The following is a 20,764-nucleotide window of genomic DNA, read 5'->3' on the forward strand; positions in this document are numbered from 1 at the left end:
AAGCATTCAAGGGCAGAAGAAGGACTGTTCCCTGACCGGGAATCGAACCCGGGCCGCGGCGGTGAGAGCGCCGAATCCTAACCACCAGGGAACCCACAGCCATACAGCAAAAGTTCCTACACTGCTCTCCTAGTGACAAAGCTCATGGGGGCTGAAAGCATATTTTATTCTACAGCGAATATGAATCAAAACTTGAAAAAACACTCATGATTCCACCAGACTGTTTGTCACTTCCAAGCACAGGCCATCCCCTCCCCCGTGCTACTGAACCGACGAATTCCTGTACAATCGGGATCCCCGGGAAATCACAAGAGGGACACCTAGTGGCCGCTGATAGCTCAAAGACAGCTGGTACACCTTCTCACACCTACCTCGTTATTCAGCTTGCTGGAAGAATACATTGCGAATGACCGATTCAAGAGTGCAAGGGAGAAGAGTGCTCCAAAGTAGATGTATACATCGCAGCCGGGTTTTCCAGCAATTTACCTTTCTGATGAGCTGGTACTGCACTTTACGCCCACATAGAGCACCTGACTGGGTGGGGGACTGCGTGCGCATGAAGGTGGCTGAGGGCAATGGGAGCAAAGCAACCTGGGACACAGGGGACCCAGCCCCTTTCCTCTGCTTTCGTCTATAGGTCGGGGTGCCTTTTTAAGGACCTTCGATTAAAAAAAGCTGAGCTGCGTGGACAAATTACGCACGTCTACGTCTTAGAGGGATCTTCCCTGACCGGGAATCGAACCCGGGCCGCGGCGGTGAAAGCGCCGAATCCTAGCCACTAGACCACCAGGGAGGAGATGCTCTTGTGAGCCTGCCTTGCTCACTTCCTTATTGTGACTAAGCTAACTCCACTGTATAGATTGCCCATAAAGTACGAGTGGGGAAAAGTTAGGTGTCACACAGTGTGTTTGTCATAAGCAATTACCTTTATCCTCCTGCAAAAGCCTTTTTACTCTGCAATCACCTCTTGCTGGACAGCCTGCGCTGGAGCAGCCAGCATGAAAAGGGAGCTGAGTAAGGAAGGACATAGGGTCTCACCAGGGTGGCCGAGTGGTTAAGGCGTTGGACTTAAGATCCAATGGACAGTTGTCCGCATGGGTTCGAGCCCCATCCCTGGTATGGGTTTTCAGCGGGTGTGTAGGAACTCGCAGATGCTTTTTTAAAGCATTTTCCTCTGCCCTCCTCACCCTCCCAGTGCCCTTCCTTAACAGTCCCAATTCACGTCTCAGCTGTGGGGTCTGCTGCTACTCTGCACTTAGCATGGATGCTTCCCAAAGCAATGCAGTGCCACCTACGCAGAGCCCCTGCTTAGAGAAATACACCTCCTATGTCTTTTCCCACTGAAGGGAGCAGGAGGAAGTACTTGCTTCCTGGGGAACATGGGCCTGCCACTGGAATTTGTTAACCCGCCTCTTGCGGATTTCTCCCCTTTCTTTGATTTACACCTGCAGGCTCTCCCTTGCCATCGGAGCAGGATCTGCTGATGCAGGCCCGGCTGGATCAAATGTGCAAAGGCTTGTCCCCAGGCCTCGGGAAAAAATTGAGCAGAGATTCCCGCCTCCGCCTCCGCCTCCTCCTCCTCTTGCCTTCCGAACGGGCTTCCAAACGGGCAATGCCCTGACGGGTCCCCCACGCCCCATCCTGCCCATGCCCACACCCCTGTATATGAGGGTGACCCATGTCCCTCACCCTCCATGCTCGAACGGAAGACACGTGTGTCCTGAGGGGAGCGCCAGACAGGCATTTCTCCGGCCAGGCAGACCCCTGCAGCACCCGTTAGGCTCCAAAGCCTGTACAGTCCCAAGATGCCACTGGTCACTATGCAAATCAGACAGCCCTGGCCACACCCTCTCCGCCGCTGGGCTCTGCTGCTTTCGGTACGTGCAGCTCAGCTTTTTCTTACCCTGAACCAGACTTCCGTTTCAGCAAAAAGGTGGGTTGCAGTGGGTCCGGGATGCCATTTGGAGACAAAGCCTGCGGCCCTGTCAAAGATGACTTCCTGCCGCACACCATGTGGTCAGAAGCCTACGAAAAGAAGCGCACCTCGGAATACAGAATCTCACTTCCTCAAGAGCCTTGCACAAGAGATTTTCCTCCCGCCGAGGAAAGCAACTCAAAGGGAACCTTGCGAAAATCAAATTAGGAGCCAGATTGCGGGATGCTAGGCAAACTGTTTGTCAGAAAAGCAAATTCATTTTGAGAAGCCCTGACCTGCGGGAAGGAAAAGCATTCAAGGGCAGAAGAAGGACTGTTCCCTGACCGGGAATCGAACCCGGGCCGCGGCGGTGAGAGCGCCGAATCCTAACCACTAGACCACCAGGGAACCCACAGCCATACAGCAAAAGTTCCTACACTGCTCTCCTAGTGACAAAGCTCATGGGGGCTGAAAGCATATTTTATTCTACAGCGAATATGAATCAGAACTTGAAAAAACACTCATGATTCCACCAGACTGTTTGTCACTTCCAAGCACAGGCCATCCCCTCCCCCGTGCTACTGAACCGACGAATTCCTGTACAATCGGGATCCCCGGGAAATCACAAGAGGGACACCTAGTGGCCGCTGATAGCTCAAAGACAGCTGGTACACCTTCTCACACCTACCTCGTTATTCAGCTTGCTGGAAGAATACATTGCGAATGACCGATTCAAGAGTGCAAGGGAGAAGAGTGCTCCAAAGTAGATGTATACATCGCAGCCGGGTTTTCCAGCAATTTACCTTTCTGATGAGCTGGTACTGCACTTTACGCCCACATAGAGCACCTGACTGGGTGGGGGACTGCGTGCGCATGAAGGTGGCTGAGGGCAATGGGAGCAAAGCAACCTGGGACACAGGGGACCCAGCCCCTTTCCTCTGCTTTCGTCTATAGGTCGGGGTGCCTTTTTAAGGACCTTCGATTAAAAAAAGCTGAGCTGCGTGGACAAATTACGCACGTCTACGTCTTAGAGGGATCTTCCCTGACCGGGAATCGAACCCGGGCCGCGGCGGTGAAAGCGCCGAATCCTAGCCACTAGACCACCAGGGAGGAGATGCTCTTGTGAGCCTGCCTTGCTCACTTCCTTATTGTGACTAAGCTAACTCCACTGTATAGATTGCCCATAAAGTACGAGTGGGGAAAAGTTAGGTGTCACACAGTGTGTTTGTCATAAGCAATTACCTTTATCCTCCTGCAAAAGCCTTTTTACTCTGCAATCACCTCTTGCTGGACAGCCTGCGCTGGAGCAGCCAGCATGAAAAGGGAGCTGAGTAAGGCAGGACCTAGGGTCTCACCAGGGTGGCCGAGTGGTTAAGGCGTTGGACTTAAGATCCAATGGACAGTTGTCCGCATGGGTTCGAGCCCCATCCCTGGTATGGGTTTTCAGCGGGTGTGTAGGAACTTGCAGATGCTTTTGTAAAGCATTTTCCTCTGCCCTCCTCACCCTCCCAGTGCCCTTCCTTAACAGTCCCAATTCACGTCTCAGCTGTGGGGTCTGCTGCTACTCTGCACTTAGCATGGATGTTTGCCAAAGCAATGCAGTGCCACCTACGCAGAGCCCCTGCTTAGAGAAATACACCTCCTATGTCTTTTCCCACTGAAGGGAGCAGGAGGAAGTACTTGCTTCCTGGGGAACATGGGCCTGCCACTGGAATTTGTTAACCCGCCTCTTGCGGATTTCTCCCCTTTCTTTGATTTACACCTGCAGGCTCTCCCTTGCCATCGGAGCAGGATCTGCTGATGCAGGCCCGGCTGGATCAAATGTGCAAAGGCTTGTCCCCAGGCCTCGGGAAAAAATTGAGCAGAGATTCCCGCCTCCGCCTCCGCCTCCTCTTGCCTTCCGAACGGGCTTCCAAACGGGCAATGCCCTGACGGGTCCCCCACGCCCCATCCTGCCCATGCCCACACCCCTGTATATGAGGGTGACCCATGTCCCTCACCCTCCATGCTCGAACGGAAGACACGTGTGTCCTGAGGGGAGCGCCAGACAGGCATTTCTCCGGCCAGGCAGACCCCTGCAGCACCCGTTAGGCTCCAAAGCCTGTACATTCCCAAGATGCCACTGGTCACTATGCAAATCAGACAGCCCTGGCCACACCCTCTCCGCCGCTGGGCTCTGCTGCTTTCGGTACGTGCAGCTCAGCTTTTTCTTACCCTGAACCAGACTTCCGTTTCAGCAAAAAGGTGGGTTGCAGTGGGTCCGGGATGCCATTTGGAGACAAAGCCTGCGGCCCTGTCAAAGATGACTTCCTGCCGCACACCATGTGGTCAGAAGCCTACGAAAAGAAGCGCACCTCGGAATACAGAATCTCACTTCCTCAAGAGCCTTGCACAAGAGATTTTCCTCCCGCCGAGGAAAGCAACTCAAAGGGAACCTTGCGAAAATCAAATTAGGAGCCAGATTGCGGGATGCTAGGCAAACTGTTTGTCAGAAAAGCAAATTCATTTTGAGAAGCCCTGACCTGCGGGAAGGAAAAGCATTCAAGGGCAGAAGAAGGACTGTTCCCTGACCGGGAATCGAACCCGGGCCGCGGCGGTGAGAGCGCAGAATCCTAACCACTAGACCACCAGGGAACCCAGAGCCATACAGCAAAAGTTCCTACACTGCTCTCCTAGTGACAAAGCTCATGGGGGCTGAAAGCATATTTTATTCTACAGCGAATATGAATCAGAACTTGAAAAAACACTCATGATTCCACCAGACTGTTTGTCACTTCCAAGCACAGGCCATCCCCTCCCCCGTGCTACTGAACCGACGAATTCCTGTACAATCGGGATCCCCGGGAAATCACAAGAGGGACACCTAGTGGCCGCTGATAGCTCAAAGACAGCTGGTACACCTTCTCACACCTACCTCGTTATTCAGCTTGCTGGAAGAATACATTGCGAATGACCGATTCAAGAGTGCAAGGGAGAAGAGTGCTCCAAAGTAGATGTATACATCGCAGCCGGGTTTTCCAGCAATTTACCTTTCTGATGAGCTGGTACTGCACTTTACGCCCACATAGAGCACCTGACTGGGTGGGGGACTGCGTGCGCATGAAGGTGGCTGAGGGCAATGGGAGCAAAGCAACCTGGGACACAGGGGACCCAGCCCCTTTCCTCTGCTTTCGTCTATAGGTCGGGGTGCCTTTTTAAGGACCTTCGATTAAAAAAAGCTGAGCTGCGTGGACAAATTACGCACGTCTACGTCTTAGAGGGATCTTCCCTGACCGGGAATCGAACCCGGGCCGCGGCGGTGAAAGCGCCGAATCCTAGCCACTAGACCACCAGGGAGGAGATGCTCTTGTGAGCCTGCCTTGCTCACTTCCTTATTGTGACTAAGCTAACTCCACTGTATAGATTGCCCATAAAGTACGAGTGGGGAAAAGTTAGGTGTCACACAGTGTGTTTGTCATAAGCAATTACCTTTATCCTCCTGCAAAAGCCTTTTTACTCTGCAATCACCTCTTGCTGGACAGCCTGCGCTGGAGCAGCCAGCATGAAAAGGGAGCTGAGTAAGGCAGGGCCTAGGGTCTCACCAGGGTGGCCGAGTGGTTAAGGCGTTGGACTTAAGATCCAATGGACAGTTGTCCGCATGGGTTCGAGCCCCATCCCTGGTATGGGTTTTCAGCGGGTGTGTAGGAACTTGCAGATGCTTTTTTAAAGCATTTTCCTCTGCCCTCCTCACCCTCCCAGTGCCCTTCCTTAACAGTCCCAATTCACGTCTCAGCTGTGGGGTCTGCTGCTACTCTGCACTTAGCATGGATGCTTCCCAAAGCAATGCAGTGCCACCTACGCAGAGCCCCTGCTTAGAGAAATACACCTCCTATGTCTTTTCCCACTGAAGGGAGCAGGAGGAAGTACTTGCTTCCTGGGGAACATGGGCCTGCCACTGGAATTTGTTAACCCGCCTCTTGCGGATTTCTCCCCTTTCTTTGATTTACACCTGCAGGCTCTCCCTTGCCATCGGAGCAGGATCTGCTGATGCAGGCCCGGCTGGATCAAATGTGCAAAGGCTTGTCCCCAGGCCTCGGGAAAAAATTGAGCAGAGATTCCCGCCTCCGCCTCCGCCTCCGCCTCCTCTTGCCTTCCGAACGGGCTTCCAAACGGGCAATGCCCTGACGGGTCCCCCACGCCCCATCCTGCCCATGCCCACACCCCTGTATATGAGGGTGACCCATGTCCCTCACCCTCCATGCTCGAACGGAAGACACGTGTGTCCTGAGGGGAGCGCCAGACAGGCATTTCTCCGGCCAGGCAGACCCCTGCAGCACCCGTTAGGCTCCAAAGCCTGTACATTCCCAAGATGCCACTGGTCACTATGCAAATCAGACAGCCCTGGCCACACCCTCTCCGCCGCTGGGCTCTGCTGCTTTCGGTACGTGCAGCTCAGCTTTTTCTTACCCTGAACCAGACTTCCGTTTCAGCAAAAAGGTGGGTTGCAGTGGGTCCGGGATGCCATTTGGAGACAAAGCCTGCGGCCCTGTCAAAGATGACTTCCTGCCGCACACCATGTGGTCAGAAGCCTACGAAAAGAAGCGCACCTCGGAATACAGAATCTCACTTCCTCAAGAGCCTTGCACAAGAGATTTTCCTCCCGCCGAGGAAAGCAACTCAAAGGGAACCTTGCGAAAATCAAATTAGGAGCCAGATTGCGGGATGCTAGGCAAACTGTTTGTCAGAAAAGCAAATTCATTTTGAGAAGCCCTGACCTGCGGGAAGGAAAAGCATTCAAGGGCAGAAGAAGGACTGTTCCCTGACCGGGAATCGAACCCGGGCCGCGGCGGTGAGAGCGCCGAATCCTAACCACTAGACCACCAGGGAACCCACAGCCATACAGCAAAAGTTCCTACACTGCTCTCCTAGTGACAAAGCTCATGGGGGCTGAAAGCATATTTTATTCTACAGCGAATATGAATCAGAACTTGAAAAAACACTCATGATTCCACCAGACTGTTTGTCACTTCCAAGCACAGGCCATCCCCTCCCCCGTGCTACTGAACCGACGAATTCCTGTACAATCGGGATCCCCGGGAAATCACAAGAGGGACACCTAGTGGCCGCTGATAGCTCAAAGACAGCTGGTACACCTTCTCACACCTACCTCGTTATTCAGCTTGCTGGAAGAATACATTGCGAATGACCGATTCAAGAGTGCAAGGGAGAAGAGTGCTCCAAAGTAGATGTATACATCGCAGCCGGGTTTTCCAGCAATTTACCTTTATGATGAGCTGGTACTGCACTTTACGCCCACATAGAGCACCTGACTGGGTGGGGGACTGCGTGCGCATGAAGGTGGCTGAGGGCAATGGGAGCAAAGCAACCTGGGACACAGGGGACCCAGCCCCTTTCCTCTGCTTTCGTCTATAGGTCGGGGTGCCTTTTTAAGGACCTTCGATTAAAAAAAGCTGAGCTGCGTGGACAAATTACGCACGTCTACGTCTTAGAGGGATCTTCCCTGACCGGGAATCGAACCCGGGCCGCGGCGGTGAAAGCGCCGAATCCTAGCCACTAGACCACCAGGGAGGAGATGCTCTTGTGAGCATGCCTTGCTCACTTCCTTATTGTGACTAAGCTAACTCCACTGTATAGATTGCCCATAAAGTACGAGTGGGGAAAAGTTAGGTGTCACACAGTGTGTTTGTCATAAGCAATTACCTTTATCCTCCTGCAAAAGCCTTTTTACTCTGCAATCACCTCTTGCTGGACAGCCTGCGCTGGAGCAGCCAGCATGAAAAGGGAGCTGAGTAAGGCAGGACCTAGGGTCTCACCAGGGTGGCCGAGTGGTTAAGGCGTTGGACTTAAGATCCAATGGACAGTTGTCCGCATGGGTTCGAGCCCCATCCCTGGTATGGGTTTTCAGCGGGTGTGTAGGAACTTGCAGATGCTTTTTTAAAGCATTTTCCTCTGCCCTCCTCACCCTCCCAGTGCCCTTCCTTAACAGTCCCAATTCACGTCTCAGCTGTGGGGTCTGCTGCTACTCTGCACTTAGCATGGATGCTTCCCAAAGCAATGCAGTGCCACCTACGCAGAGCCCCTGCTTAGAGAAATACACCTCCTATGTCTTTTCCCACTGAAGGGAGCAGGAGGAAGTACTTGCTTCCTGGGGAACATGGGCCTGCCACTGGAATTTGTTAACCCGCCTCTTGCGGATTTCTCCCCTTTCTTTGATTTACACCTGCAGGCTCTCCCTTGCCATCGGAGCAGGATCTGCTGATGCAGGCCCGGCTGGATCAAATGTGCAAAGGCTTGTCCCCAGGCCTCGGGAAAAAATTGAGCAGAGATTCCCGCCTCCGCCTCCGCCTCCTCTTGCCTTCCGAACGGGCTTCCAAACGGGCAATGCCCTGACGGGTCCCCCACGCCCCATCCTGCCCATGCCCACACCCCTGTATATGAGGGTGACCCATGTCCCTCACCCTCCATGCTCGAACGGAAGACACGTGTGTCCTGAGGGGAGCGCCAGACAGGCATTTCTCCGGCCAGGCAGACCCCTGCAGCACCCGTTAGGCTCCAAAGCCTGTACATTCCCAAGATGCCACTGGTCACTATGCAAATCAGACAGCCCTGGCCACACCCTCTCCGCCGCTGGGCTCTGCTGCTTTCGGTACGTGCAGCTCAGCTTTTTCTTACCCTGAACCAGACTTCCGTTTCAGCAAAAAGGTGGGTTGCAGTGGGTCCGGGATGCCATTTGGAGACAAAGCCTGCGGCCCTGTCAAAGATGACTTCCTGCCGCACACCATGTGGTCAGAAGCCTACGAAAAGAAGCGCACCTCGGAATACAGAATCTCACTTCCTCAAGAGCCTTGCACAAGAGATTTTCCTCCCACCGAGGAAAGCAACTCAAAGGGAACCTTGCGAAAATCAAATTAGGAGCCAGATTGCGGGATGCTAGGCAAACTGTTTGTCAGAAAAGCAAATTCATTTTGAGAAGCCCTGACCTGCGGGAAGGAAAAGCATTCAAGGGCAGAAGAAGGACTGTTCCCTGACCGGGAATCGAACCCGGGCCGCGGCGGTGAGAGCGCCGAATCCTAACCACTAGACCACCAGGGAACCCAGAGCCATACAGCAAAAGTTCCTACACTGCTCTCCTAGTGACAAAGCTCATGGGGGCTGAAAGCATATTTTATTCTACAGCGAATATGAATCAGAACTTGAAAAAACACTCATGATTCCACCAGACTGTTTGTCACTTCCAAGCACAGGCCATCCCCTCCCCCGTGCTACTGAACCGACGAATTCCTGTACAATCGGGATCCCCGGGAAATCACAAGAGGGACACCTAGTGGCCGCTGATAGCTCAAAGACAGCTGGTACACCTTCTCACACCTACCTCGTTATTCAGCTTGCTGGAAGAATACATTGCGAATGACCGATTCAAGAGTGCAAGGGAGAAGAGTGCTCCAAAGTAGATGTATACATCGCAGCCGGGTTTTCCAGCAATTTACCTTTCTGATGAGCTGGTACTGCACTTTACGCCCACATAGAGCACCTGACTGGGTGGGGGACTGCGTGCGCTTGAAGGTGGCTGAGGGCAATGGGAGCAAAGCAACCTGGGACACAGGGGACCCAGCCCCTTTCCTCTGCTTTCGTCTATAGGTCGGGGTGCCTTTTTAAGGACCTTCGATTAAAAAAAGCTGAGCTGCGTGGACAAATTACGCACGTCTACGTCTTAGAGGGATCTTCCCTGACCGGGAATCGAACCCGGGCCGCGGCGGTGAAAGCGCCGAATCCTAGCCACTAGACCACCAGGGAGGAGATGCTCTTGTGAGCCTGCCTTGCTCACTTCCTTATTGTGACTAAGCTAACTCCACTGTATAGATTGCCCATAAAGTACGAGTGGGGAAAAGTTAGGTGTCACACAGTGTGTTTGTCATAAGCAATTACCTTTATCCTCCTGCAAAAGCCTTTTTACTCTGCAATCACCTCTTGCTGGACAGCCTGCGCTGGAGCAGCCAGCATGAAAAGGGAGCTGAGTAAGGCAGGGCCTAGGGTCTCACCAGGGTGGCCGAGTGGTTAAGGCGTTGGACTTAAGATCCAATGGACAGTTGTCCGCATGGGTTCGAGCCCCATCCCTGGTATGGGTTTTCAGCGGGTGTGTAGGAACTTGCAGATGATTTTTTAAAGCATTTTCCTCTGCCCTCCTCACCCTCCCAGTGCCCTTCCTTAACAGTCCCAATTCACGTCTCAGCTGTGGGGTCTGCTGCTACTCTGCACTTAGCATGGATGCTTCCCAAAGCAATGCAGTGCCACCTACGCAGAGCCCCTGCTTAGAGAAATACACCTCCTATGTCTTTTCCCACTGAAGGGAGCAGGAGGAAGTACTTGCTTCCTGGGGAACATGGGCCTGCCACTGGAATTTGTTAACCCGCCTCTTGCGGATTTCTCCCCTTTCTTTGATTTACACCTGCAGGCTCTCCCTTGCCATCGGAGCAGGATCTGCTGATGCAGGCCCGGCTGGATCAAATGTGCAAAGGCTTGTCCCCAGGCCTCGGGAAAAAATTGAGCAGAGATTCCCGCCTCCGCCTCCGCCTCCTCTTGCCTTCCGAACGGGCTTCCAAACGGGCAATGCCCTGACGGGTCCCCCACGCCCCATCCTGCCCATGCCCACACCCCTGTATATGAGGGTGACCCATGTCCCTCACCCTCCATGCTCGAACGGAAGACACGTGTGTCCTGAGGGGAGCGCCAGACAGGCATTTCTCCGGCCAGGCAGACCCCTGCAGCACCCGTTAGGCTCCAAAGCCTGTACATTCCCAAGATGCCACTGGTCACTATGCAAATCAGACAGCCCTGGCCACACCCTCTCCGCCGCTGGGCTCTGCTGCTTTCGGTACGTGCAGCTCAGCTTTTTCTTACCCTGAACCAGACTTCCGTTTCAGCAAAAAGGTGGGTTGCAGTGGGTCCGGGATGCCATTTGGAAACAAAGCCTGCGGCCCTGTCAAAGATGACTTCCTGCCGCACACCATGTGGTCAGAAGCCTACGAAAAGAAGCGCACCTCGGAATACAGAATCTCACTTCCTCAAGAGCCTTGCACAAGAGATTTTCCTCCCGCCGAGGAAAGCAACTCAAAGGGAACCTTGCGAAAATCAAATTAGGAGCCAGATTGCGGGATGCTAGGCAAACTGTTTGTCAGAAAAGCAAATTCATTTTGAGAAGCCCTGACCTGCGGGAAGGAAAAGCATTCAAGGGCAGAAGAAGGACTGTTCCCTGACCGGGAATCGAACCCGGGCCGCGGCGGTGAGAGCGACGAATCCTAACCACTAGACCACCAGGGAACCCACAGCCATACAGCAAAAGTTCCTACACTGCTCTCCTAGTGACAAAGCTCATGGGGGCTGAAAGCATATTTTATTCTACAGCGAATATGAATCAGAACTTGAAAAAACACTCATGATTCCACCAGACTGTTTGTCACTTCCAAGCACAGGCCATCCCCTCCCCCGTGCTACTGAACCGACGAATTCCTGTACAATCGGGATCCCCGGGAAATCACAAGAGGGACACCTAGTGGCCGCTGATAGCTCAAAGACAGCTGGTACACCTTCTCACACCTACCTCGTTATTCAGCTTGCTGGAAGAATACATTGCGAATGACCGATTCAAGAGTGCAAGGGAGAAGAGTGCTCCAAAGTAGATGTATACATCGCAGCCGGGTTTTCCAGCAATTTACCTTTATGATGAGCTGGTACTGCACTTTACGCCCACATAGAGCACCTGACTGGGTGGGGGACTGCGTGCGCATGAAGGTGGCTGAGGGCAATGGGAGCAAAGCAACCTGGGACACAGGGGACCCAGCCCCTTTCCTCTGCTTTCGTCTATAGGTCGGGGTGCCTTTTTAAGGACCTTCGATTAAAAAAAGCTGAGCTGCGTGGACAAATTACGCACGTCTACGTCTTAGAGGGATCTTCCCTGACCGGGAATCGAACCCGGGCCGCGGCGGTGAAAGCGCCGAATCCTAGCCACTAGACCACCAGGGAGGAGATGCTCTTGTGAGCATGCCTTGCTCACTTCCTTATTGTGACTAAGCTAACTCCACTGTATAGATTGCCCATAAAGTACGAGTGGGGAAAAGTTAGGTGTCACACAGTGTGTTTGTCATAAGCAATTACCTTTATCCTCCTGCAAAAGCCTTTTTACTCTGCAATCACCTCTTGCTGGACAGCCTGCGCTGGAGCAGCCAGCATGAAAAGGGAGCTGAGTAAGGCAGGACCTAGGGTCTCACCAGGGTGGCCGAGTGGTTAAGGCGTTGGACTTAAGATCCAATGGACAGTTGTCCGCATGGGTTCGAGCCCCATCCCTGGTATGGGTTTTCAGCGGGTGTGTAGGAACTTGCAGATGCTTTTTTAAAGCATTTTCCTCTGCCCTCCTCACCCTCCCAGTGCCCTTCCTTAACAGTCCCAATTCACGTCTCAGCTGTGGGGTCTGCTGCTACTCTGCACTTAGCATGGATGCTTCCCAAAGCAATGCAGTGCCACCTACGCAGAGCCCCTGCTTAGAGAAATACACCTCCTATGTCTTTTCCCACTGAAGGGAGCAGGAGGAAGTACTTGCTTCCTGGGGAACATGGGCCTGCCACTGGAATTTGTTAACCCGCCTCTTGCGGATTTCTCCCCTTTCTTTGATTTACACCTGCAGGCTCTCCCTTGCCATCGGAGCAGGATCTGCTGATGCAGGCCCGGCTGGATCAAATGTGCAAAGGCTTTTCCCCAGGCCTCGGGAAAAAATTGAGCAGAGATTCCCGCCTCCGCCTCCGCCTCCTCTTGCCTTCCGAACGGGCTTCCAAACGGGCAATGCCCTGACGGGTCCCCCACGCCCCATCCTGCCCATGCCCACACCCCTGTATATGAGGGTGACCCATGTCCCTCACCCTCCATGCTCGAACGGAAGACACGTGTGTCCTGAGGGGAGCGCCAGACAGGCATTTCTCCGGCCAGGCAGACCCCTGCAGCACCCGTTAGGCTCCAAAGCCTGTACATTCCCAAGATGCCACTGGTCACTATGCAAATCAGACAGCCCTGGCCACACCCTCTCCGCCGCTGGGCTCTGCTGCTTTCGGTACGTGCAGCTCAGCTTTTTCTTACCCTGAACCAGACTTCCGTTTCAGCAAAAAGGTGGGTTGCAGTGGGTCCGGGATGCCATTTGGAGACAAAGCCTGCGGCCCTGTCAAAGATGACTTCCTGCCGCACACCATGTGGTCAGAAGCCTACGAAAAGAAGCGCACCTCGGAATACAGAATCTCACTTCCTCAAGAGCCTTGCACAAGAGATTTTCCTCCCACCGAGGAAAGCAACTCAAAGGGAACCTTGCGAAAATCAAATTAGGAGCCAGATTGCGGGATGCTAGGCAAACTGTTTGTCAGAAAAGCAAATTCATTTTGAGAAGCCCTGACCTGCGGGAAGGAAAAGCATTCAAGGGCAGAAGAAGGACTGTTCCCTGACCGGGAATCGAACCCGGGCCGCGGCGGTGAGAGCGCCGAATCCTAACCACTAGACCACCAGGGAACCCAGAGCCATACAGCAAAAGTTCCTACACTGCTCTCCTAGTGACAAAGCTCATGGGGGCTGAAAGCATATTTTATTCTACAGCGAATATGAATCAGAACTTGAAAAAACACTCATGATTCCACCAGACTGTTTGTCACTTCCAAGCACAGGCCATCCCCTCCCCCGTGCTACTGAACCGACGAATTCCTGTACAATCGGGATCCCCGGGAAATCACAAGAGGGACACCTAGTGGCCGCTGATAGCTCAAAGACAGCTGGTACACCTTCTCACACCTACCTCGTTATTCAGCTTGCTGGAAGAATACATTGCGAATGACCGATTCAAGAGTGCAAGGGAGAAGAGTGCTCCAAAGTAGATGTATACATCGCAGCCGGGTTTTCCAGCAATTTACCTTTCTGATGAGCTGGTACTGCACTTTACGCCCACATAGAGCACCTGACTGGGTGGGGGACTGCGTGCGCTTGAAGGTGGCTGAGGGCAATGGGAGCAAAGCAACCTGGGACACAGGGGACCCAGCCCCTTTCCTCTGCTTTCGTCTATAGGTCGGGGTGCCTTTTTAAGGACCTTCGATTAAAAAAAGCTGAGCTGCGTGGACAAATTACGCACGTCTACGTCTTAGAGGGATCTTCCCTGACCGGGAATCGAACCCGGGCCGCGGCGGTGAAAGCGCCGAATCCTAGCCACTAGACCACCAGGGAGGAGATGCTCTTGTGAGCCTGCCTTGCTCACTTCCTTATTGTGACTAAGCTAACTCCACTGTATAGATTGCCCATAAAGTACGAGTGGGGAAAAGTTAGGTGTCACACAGTGTGTTTGTCATAAGCAATTACCTTTATCCTCCTGCAAAAGCCTTTTTACTCTGCAATCACCTCTTGCTGGACAGCCTGCGCTGGAGCAGCCAGCATGAAAAGGGAGCTGAGTAAGGCAGGGCCTAGGGTCTCACCAGGGTGGCCGAGTGGTTAAGGCGTTGGACTTAAGATCCAATGGACAGTTGTCCGCATGGGTTCGAGCCCCATCCCTGGTATGGGTTTTCAGCGGGTGTGTAGGAACTTGCAGATGATTTTTTAAAGCATTTTCCTCTGCCCTCCTCACCCTCCCAGTGCCCTTCCTTAACAGTCCCAATTCACGTCTCAGCTGTGGGGTCTGCTGCTACTCTGCACTTAGCATGGATGCTTCCCAAAGCAATGCAGTGCCACCTACGCAGAGCCCCTGCTTAGAGAAATACACCTCCTATGTCTTTTCCCACTGAAGGGAGCAGGAGGAAGTACTTGCTTCCTGGGGAACATGGGCCTGCCACTGGAATTTGTTAACCCGCCTCTTGCGGATTTCTCCCCTTTCTTTGATTTACACCTGCAGGCTCTCCCTTGCCATCGGAGCAGGATCTGCTGATGCAGGCCCGGCTGGATCAAATGTGCAAAGGCTTGTCCCCAGGCCTCGGGAAAAAATTGAGCAGAGATTCCCGCCTCCGCCTCCGCCTCCTCTTGCCTTCCGAACGGGCTTCCAAACGGGCAATGCCCTGACGGGTCCCCCACGCCCCATCCTGCCCATGCCCACACCCCTGTATATGAGGGTGACCCATGTCCCTCACCCTCCATGCTCGAACGGAAGACACGTGTGTCCTGAGGGGAGCGCCAGACAGGCATTTCTCCGGCCAGGCAGACCCCTGCAGCACCCGTTAGGCTCCAAAGCCTGTACATTCCCAAGATGCCACTGGTCACTATGCAAATCAGACAGCCCTGGCCACACCCTCTCCGCCGCTGGGCTCTGCTGCTTTCGGTACGTGCAGCTCAGCTTTTTCTTACCCTGAACCAGACTTCCGTTTCAGCAAAAAGGTGGGTTGCAGTGGGTCCGGGATGCCATTTGGAAACAAAGCCTGCGGCCCTGTCAAAGATGACTTCCTGCCGCACACCATGTGGTCAGAAGCCTACGAAAAGAAGCGCACCTCGGAATACAGAATCTCACTTCCTCAAGAGCCTTGCACAAGAGATTTTCCTCCCGCCGAGGAAAGCAACTCAAAGGGAACCTTGCGAAAATCAAATTAGGAGCCAGATTGCGGGATGCTAGGCAAACTGTTTGTCAGAAAAGCAAATTCATTTTGAGAAGCCCTGACCTGCGGGAAGGAAAAGCATTCAAGGGCAGAAGAAGGACTGTTCCCTGACCGGGAATCGAACCCGGGCCGCGGCGGTGAGAGCGACGAATCCTAACCACTAGACCACCAGGGAACCCACAGCCATACAGCAAAAGTTCCTACACTGCTCTCCTAGTGACAAAGCTCATGGGGGCTGAAAGCATATTTTATTCTACAGCGAATATGAATCAGAACTTGAAAAAACACTCATGATTCCACCAGACTGTTTGTCACTTCCAAGCACAGGCCATCCCCTCCCCCGTGCTACTGAACCGACGAATTCCTGTACAATCGGGATCCCCGGGAAATCACAAGAGGGACACCTAGTGGCCGCTGATAGCTCAAAGACAGCTGGTACACCTTCTCACACCTACCTCGTTATTCAGCTTGCTGGAAGAATACATTGCGAATGACCGATTCAAGAGTGCAAGGGAGAAGAGTGCTCCAAAGTAGATGTATACATCGCAGCCGGGTTTTCCAGCAATTTACCTTTATGATGAGCTGGTACTGCACTTTACGCCCACATAGAGCACCTGACTGGGTGGGGGACTGCGTGCGCATGAAGGTGGCTGAGGGCAATGGGAGCAAAGCAACCTGGGACACAGGGGACCCAGCCCCTTTCCTCTGCTTTCGTCTATAGGTCGGGGTGCCTTTTTAAGGACCTTCGATTAAAAAAAGCTGAGCTGCGTGGACAAATTACGCACGTCTACGTCTTAGAGGGATCTTCCCTGACCGGGAATCGAACCCGGGCCGCGGCGGTGAAAGCGCCGAATCCTAGCCACTAGACCACCAGGGAGGAGATGCTCTTGTGAGCATGCCTTGCTCACTTCCTTATTGTGACTAAGCTAACTCCACTGTATAGATTGCCCATAAAGTACGAGTGGGGAAAAGTTAGGTGTCACACAGTGTGTTTGTCATAAGCAATTACCTTTATCCTCCTGCAAAAGCCTTTTTACTCTGCAATCACCTCTTGCTGGACAGCCTGCGCTGGAGCAGCCAGCATGAAAAGGGAGCTGAGTAAGGCAGGACCTAGGGTCTCACCAGGGTGGCCGAGTGGTTAAGGCGTTGGACTTAAGATCCAATGGACAGTTGTCCGCATGGGTTCGAGCCCCATCCCTGGTATGGGTTTTCAGCGGGTGTGTAGGAACTTGCAGATGCTTTTTTAAAGCATTTTCCTCTGCCCTCCTCACCCTCCCAGTGCCCTTCCTTAACAGTCCCAATTCACGTCTCAGCTGTGGGGTCTGCTGCTACTCTGCACTTAGCATGGATGCTTCCCAAAGCAATGCAGTGCCACCTACGCAGAGCCCCTGCTTAGAGAAATACACCTCCTATGTCTTTTCCCACTGAAGGGAGCAGGAGGAAGTACTTGCTTCCTGGGGAACATGGGCCTGCCACTGGAATTTGTTAACCCGCCTCTTGCGGATTTCTCCCCTTTCTTTGATTTACACCTGCAGGCTCTCCCTTGCCATCGGAGCAGGATCTGCTGATGCAGGCCCGGCTGGATCAAATGTGCAAAGGCTTGTCCCCAGGCCTCGGGAAAAAATTGAGCAGAGATTCCCGCCTCCGCCTCCGCCTCCTCTTGCCTTCCGAACGGGCTTCCAAACGGGCAATGCCCTGACGGGTCCCCCACGCCCCATCCTGCCCATGCCCACACCCCTGTATATGAGGGTGACCCATGTCCCTCACCCTCCATGCTCGAACGGAAGACACGTGTGTCCTGAGGGGAGCGCCAGACAGGCATTTCTCCGGCCAGGCAGACCCCTGCAGCACCCGTTAGGCTCCAAAGCCTGTACATTCCCAAGATGCCACTGGTCACTATGCAAATCAGACAGCCCTGGCCACACCCTCTCCGCCGCTGGGCTCTGCTGCTTTCGGTACGTGCAGCTCAGCTTTTTCTTACCCTGAACCAGACTTCCGTTTCAGCAAAAAGGTGGGTTGCAGTGGGTCCGGGATGCCATTTGGAGACAAAGCCTGCGGCCCTGTCAAAGATGACTTCCTGCCGCACACCATGTGGTCAGAAGCCTACGAAAAGAAGCGCACCTCGGAATACAGAATCTCACTTCCTCAAGAGCCTTGCACAAGAGATTTTCCTCCCGCCGAGGAAAGCAACTCAAAGGGAACCTTGCGAAAATCAAATTAGGAGCCAGATTGCGGGATGCTAGGCAAACTGTTTGTCAGAAAAGCAAATTCATTTTGAGAAGCCCTGACCTGCGGGAAGGAAAAGCATTCAAGGGCAGAAGAAGGACTGTTCCCTGACCGGGAATCGAACCCGGGCCGCGGCGGTGAGAGCGCAGAATCCTAACCACTAGACCACCAGGGAACCCAGAGCCATACAGCAAAAGTTCCTACACTGCTCTCCTAGTGACAAAGCTCATGGGGGCTGAAAGCATATTTTATTCTACAGCGAATATGAATCAGAACTTGAAAAAACACTCATGATTCCACCAGACTGTTTGTCACTTCCAAGCACAGGCCATCCCCTCCCCCGTGCTACTGAACCGACGAATTCCTGTACAATCGGGATCCCCGGGAAATCACAAGAGGGACACCTAGTGGCCGCTGATAGCTCAAAGACAGCTGGTACACCTTCTCACACCTACCTCGTTATTCAGCTTGCTGGAAGAATACATTGCGAATGACCGATTCAAGAGTGCAAGGGAGAAGAGTGCTCCAAAGTAGATGTATACATCGCAGCCGGGTTTTCCAGCAATTTACCTTTCTGATGAGCTGGTACTGCACTTTACGCCCACATAGAGCACCTGACTGGGTGGGGGACTGCGTGCGCTTGAAGGTGGCTGAGGGCAATGGGAGCAAAGCAACCTGGGACACAGGGGACCCAGCCCCTTTCCTCTGCTTTCGTCTATAGGTCGGGGTGCCTTTTTAAGGACCTTCGATTAAAAAAAGCTGAGCTGCGTGGACAAATTACGCACGTCTACGTCTTAGAGGGATCTTCCCTGACCGGGAATCGAACCCGGGCCGCGGCGGTGAAAGCGCCGAATCCTAGCCACTAGACCACCAGGGAGGAGATGCTCTTGTGAGCCTGCCTTGCTCACTTCCTTATTGTGACTAAGCTAACTCCACTGTATAGATTGCCCATAAAGTACGAGTGGGGAAAAGTTAGGTGTCACACAGTGTGTTTGTCATAAGCAATTACCTTTATCCTCCTGCAAAAGACTTTTTACTCTGCAATCACCTCTTGCTGGACAGCCTGCGCTGGAGCAGCCAGCATGAAAAGGGAGCTGAGTAAGGCAGGGCCTAGGGTCTCACCAGGGTGGCCGAGTGGTTAAGGCGTTGGACTTAAGATCCAATGGACAGTTGTCCGCATGGGTTCGAGCCCCATCCCTGGTATGGGTTTTCAGCGGGTGTGTAGGAACTTGCAGATGATTTTTTAAAGCATTTTCCTCTGCCCTCCTCACCCTCCCAGTGCCCTTCCTTAACAGTCCCAATTCACGTCTCAGCTGTGGGGTCTGCTGCTACTCTGCACTTAGCATGGATGCTTCCCAAAGCAATGCAGTGCCACCTACGCAGAGCCCCTGCTTAGAGAAATACACCTCCTATGTCTTTTCCCACTGAAGGGAGCAGGAGGAAGTACTTGCTTCCTGGGGAACATGGGCCTGCCACTGGAATTTGTTAACCCGCCTCTTGCGGATTTCTCCCCTTTCTTTGATTTACACCTGCAGGCTCTCCCTTGCCATCGGAGCAGGATCTGCTGATGCAGGCCCGGCTGGATCAAATGTGCAAAGGCTTGTCCCCAGGCCTCGGGAAAAAATTGAGCAGAGATTCCCGCCTCCGCCTCCGCCTCCGCCTCCTCTTGCCTTCCGAACGGGCTTCCAAACGGGCAATGCCCTGACGGGTCCCCCACGCCCCATCCTGCCCATGCCCACACCCCTGTATATGAGGGTGACCCATGTCCCTCACCCTCCATGCTCGAACGGAAGACACGTGTGTCCTGAGGGGAGCGCCAGACAGGCATTTCTCCGGCCAGGCAGACCCCTGCAGCACCCGTTAGGCTCCAAAGCCTGTACATTCCCAAGATGCCACTGGTCACTATGCAAATCAGACAGCCCTGGCCACACCCTCTCCGCCGCTGGGCTCTGCTGCTTTCGGTACGTGCAGCTCAGCTTTTTCTTACCCTGAACCAGACTTCCGTTTCAGCAAAAAGGTGGGTTGCAGTGGGTCCGGGATGCCATTTGGAGACAAAGCCTGCGGCCCTGTCAAAGATGACTTCCTGCCGCACACCATGTGGTCAGAAGCCTACGAAAAGAAGCGCACCTCGGAATACAGAATCTCACTTCCTCAAGAGCCTTGCACAAGAGATTTTCCTCCCGCTGAGGAAAGCAACTCAAAGGGAACCTTGCGAAAATCAAATTAGGAGCCAGATTGCGGGATGCTAGGCAAACTGTTTGTCAGAAAAGCAAATTCATTTTGAGAAGCCCTGACCTGCGGGAAGGAAAAGCATTCAAGGGCAGAAGAAGGACTGTTCCCTGACCGGGAATCGAACCCGGGCCGCGGCGGTGAGAGCGCCGAATCCTAACCACTAGACCACCAGGGAACCCACAGCCATACAGCAAAAGTTCCTACACTGCTCTCCTAGTGACAAAGCTCATGGGGGCTGAAAGCATATTTTATTCTACAGCGAATATGAATCAGAACTTGAAAAAACACTCATGATTCCACCAGACTGTTTGTCACTTCCAAGCACAGGCCATCCCCTCCCCCGTGCTACTGAACCGACGAATTCCTGTACAATCGGGATCCCCGGGAAATCACAAGAGGGACACCTAGTGGCCGCTGATAGCTCAAAGACAGCTGGTACACCTTCTCACACCTACCTCGTTATTCAGCTTGCTGGAAGAATACATTGCGAATGACCGATTCAAGAGTGCAAGGGAGAAGAGTGCTCCAAAGTAGATGTATACATCGCAGCCGGGTTTTCCAGCAATTTACCTTTCTGATGAGCTGGTACTGCACTTTACGCCCACATAGAGCACCTGACTGGGTGGGGGACTGCGTGCGCATGAAGGTGGCTGAGGGCAATGGGAGCAAAGCAACCTGGGACACAGGGGACCCAGCCCCTTTCCTCTGCTTTCGTCTATAGGTCGGGGTGCCTTTTTAAGGACCTTCGATTAAAAAAAGCTGAGCTGCGTGGACAAATTACGCACGTCTACGTCTT

General features: G+C 53.4%; 14 non-coding genes across 14 annotated transcripts; 9 read left to right on the forward strand and 5 right to left on the reverse strand.

The window, feature by feature from the left end:
* Nucleotides 1-1,036: 1,036 nt before the first annotated feature.
* TRNAL-UAA (transfer RNA leucine (anticodon UAA)) lies at nt 1,037-1,119 on the forward strand. Its single transcript has one exon. It is a non-coding gene; the product is annotated as a tRNA-Leu (tRNA).
* A 1,132-nt stretch (nt 1,120-2,251) lies between these two features.
* TRNAE-CUC (transfer RNA glutamic acid (anticodon CUC)) lies at nt 2,252-2,323 on the reverse strand. Its single transcript has one exon. It is a non-coding gene; the product is annotated as a tRNA-Glu (tRNA).
* A 945-nt stretch (nt 2,324-3,268) lies between these two features.
* On the forward strand, nt 3,269-3,351 carry TRNAL-UAA (transfer RNA leucine (anticodon UAA)). The gene has a single exon. It is a non-coding gene; the product is annotated as a tRNA-Leu (tRNA).
* A 2,143-nt stretch (nt 3,352-5,494) lies between these two features.
* On the forward strand, nt 5,495-5,577 carry TRNAL-UAA (transfer RNA leucine (anticodon UAA)). The gene has a single exon. It is a non-coding gene; the product is annotated as a tRNA-Leu (tRNA).
* Nucleotides 5,578-6,709: 1,132 nt separating this feature from the next.
* Nucleotides 6,710-6,781, reverse strand: TRNAE-CUC (transfer RNA glutamic acid (anticodon CUC)). The gene has a single exon. It is a non-coding gene; the product is annotated as a tRNA-Glu (tRNA).
* A 945-nt stretch (nt 6,782-7,726) lies between these two features.
* On the forward strand, nt 7,727-7,809 carry TRNAL-UAA (transfer RNA leucine (anticodon UAA)). The gene has a single exon. It is a non-coding gene; the product is annotated as a tRNA-Leu (tRNA).
* Nucleotides 7,810-8,935: 1,126 nt separating this feature from the next.
* On the reverse strand, nt 8,936-9,007 carry TRNAE-CUC (transfer RNA glutamic acid (anticodon CUC)). The gene has a single exon. It is a non-coding gene; the product is annotated as a tRNA-Glu (tRNA).
* Nucleotides 9,008-9,952: 945 nt separating this feature from the next.
* Nucleotides 9,953-10,035, forward strand: TRNAL-UAA (transfer RNA leucine (anticodon UAA)). Its single transcript has one exon. It is a non-coding gene; the product is annotated as a tRNA-Leu (tRNA).
* A 2,143-nt stretch (nt 10,036-12,178) lies between these two features.
* On the forward strand, nt 12,179-12,261 carry TRNAL-UAA (transfer RNA leucine (anticodon UAA)). Its single transcript has one exon. It is a non-coding gene; the product is annotated as a tRNA-Leu (tRNA).
* Nucleotides 12,262-13,387: 1,126 nt separating this feature from the next.
* TRNAE-CUC (transfer RNA glutamic acid (anticodon CUC)) lies at nt 13,388-13,459 on the reverse strand. The gene has a single exon. It is a non-coding gene; the product is annotated as a tRNA-Glu (tRNA).
* A 945-nt stretch (nt 13,460-14,404) lies between these two features.
* On the forward strand, nt 14,405-14,487 carry TRNAL-UAA (transfer RNA leucine (anticodon UAA)). Its single transcript has one exon. It is a non-coding gene; the product is annotated as a tRNA-Leu (tRNA).
* Nucleotides 14,488-16,630: 2,143 nt separating this feature from the next.
* Nucleotides 16,631-16,713, forward strand: TRNAL-UAA (transfer RNA leucine (anticodon UAA)). The gene has a single exon. It is a non-coding gene; the product is annotated as a tRNA-Leu (tRNA).
* A 2,143-nt stretch (nt 16,714-18,856) lies between these two features.
* TRNAL-UAA (transfer RNA leucine (anticodon UAA)) lies at nt 18,857-18,939 on the forward strand. Its single transcript has one exon. It is a non-coding gene; the product is annotated as a tRNA-Leu (tRNA).
* A 1,132-nt stretch (nt 18,940-20,071) lies between these two features.
* TRNAE-CUC (transfer RNA glutamic acid (anticodon CUC)) lies at nt 20,072-20,143 on the reverse strand. Its single transcript has one exon. It is a non-coding gene; the product is annotated as a tRNA-Glu (tRNA).
* Nucleotides 20,144-20,764: the final 621 nt, after the last annotated feature.

Source organism: Triturus cristatus, chromosome 5_2 (assembly GCF_964204655.1).
Source record: "Triturus cristatus chromosome 5_2, aTriCri1.1, whole genome shotgun sequence".
NCBI classification, from domain to species: domain Eukaryota; kingdom Metazoa; phylum Chordata; class Amphibia; order Caudata; family Salamandridae; genus Triturus; species Triturus cristatus.